Here is a 1746-nt window from a genome sequence, read left to right on the forward strand (position 1 = left end):
ATTCACCTACTCTGCCATCTTAATTGCAATGTTTCTTAAAGTCAGTAGTGTATCCACTTAAGTTTATTTTACAGTTATTGTTATTTTAATTTTTCACTTGCTTTTTTGTATGAATTGTAAGTAAGCAATAAGGAATAAAATCAAAGCAAATGTTAAGATATAAGGTGAAGCAGTCTCTCTACTTTTTTTCTAAATTGGTTGTCTCCCCCAAGGATAAGCTAAAAATATGCCCACAGCAAGATTCCTGCACTGTGTGTACTTCTGGAGAGGTGCTATAGCAATAAAAAACTACCCATTCTCCACATCTGCTCCATCATCTCAATTAAATCATTCTTTCCCACCGCTTCCTGAATCCACCACATACATCTAACTCTCATTGCTTTGAGGTAAGAATATATATGCAGGTCAATTAGTGTTTGTTCCATTTTCTCCTTTAGAGAGCTGGTTTTTCCATCTAATGAAGGCTACGCTTGGTTTTAGGTTCAATAATTTGGTGTGCAATAGGCACTCCTTTTCCCCAAGTTTCTAGTATTGATACAGATGTTGTTGTTGTTGTTGTTGTTGTTGTTTTGTTTTGTTTTGTTGTTTTTGTTTTTGTTTTTGGAAATATTTGTTTAGTCATTTCAAGGGTAGTTAAATGCCCGGATTCAAACCACTACCTCTGCTTAGAAATCTGACTACTATTAGTGAACAGATAATTTAACTCTCTATCTAGTACTATTGCTTAGAGATTGGTGTTATAATTCTTGAACTGTCATACCAAACAATGTTACTGCCAACTCACCCTTCATTACAAGAGTAATTAATAATTGATCCAAGCCGGTTATCTCCCTTTGTGTCCATTTTGCCATTTATGGGGTCTGGAAGAGAGCCACATGATTTACCTATGAGAAAGAAGCAGAATTTGGAAACTGAGTGTAGAATACTTGGAACTTCTCTTAGACATAAGGTCCCAACCCGGCTATCACTTACTGAAGAGTATTTGTAGTTCCATAGATTTTGTCATCTTGAGGAATCTCACGAGATGCCTCAAAAATCAACCACCTACTAAGGACCACTTTTAAAAAAGACCTCCCCTCCAGTTCTATCTCACCTCCATATTGTGCCTCCCAGAAAAAATGTAAACTTTACTTGTTACCAAAATGTTTACTCTGTGAGTCGATCAGTATAAAGTAAAGGTCTAAAACACTGGACTTTTTTTCCGCTTGCACTTTTCTTTTCTTTCCTGAGTCATTCATTAGTTAGTTTCAGTTATGAAAATGAGAGACCCTTAGTGAATGGAGACCCTTAATCATGCCTTGTAATATTCACTTGTCAGGAAATAAACTTGTAATGAAAGTGCCAGGAACTCAAAGTAGTAGGAAGATATGACCTACAAGAATAACTCTCACATCTACTGTACCTTAGGCAAACTTACCAAATCATATGTGTCTCAATTCCAAATGTGAACAATTGTGTCAGATCTTATGAATGTTTAACTGATTCGGAGGAGTTCTCAGTCCAGAGTTACTTACGTGAACAATTTTTAGGGCTTGACCAGACTAAATTTTTTTGGCAGATGATAGAGAACACACTCTTGTAGTAACCAGGGCGGCATTCATACTTTAAAATTGTTCCAACTGGAAACTCATTCTCATCAGTCAGTCTTATAGGTCTGGCAAATTGAAAGTGCTCCGGGGCTTTGCATTGACCTGGAGACCAAGACCACAGCAACATCAAAGTCAGTGGAGGAACTTCTTCCTACCT

The sequence above is a fragment of the Pteropus alecto genome, unplaced genomic scaffold (assembly GCF_000325575.1).
Source record: "Pteropus alecto unplaced genomic scaffold, ASM32557v1 scaffold603, whole genome shotgun sequence".
NCBI lineage: Eukaryota > Metazoa > Chordata > Mammalia > Chiroptera > Pteropodidae > Pteropus > Pteropus alecto.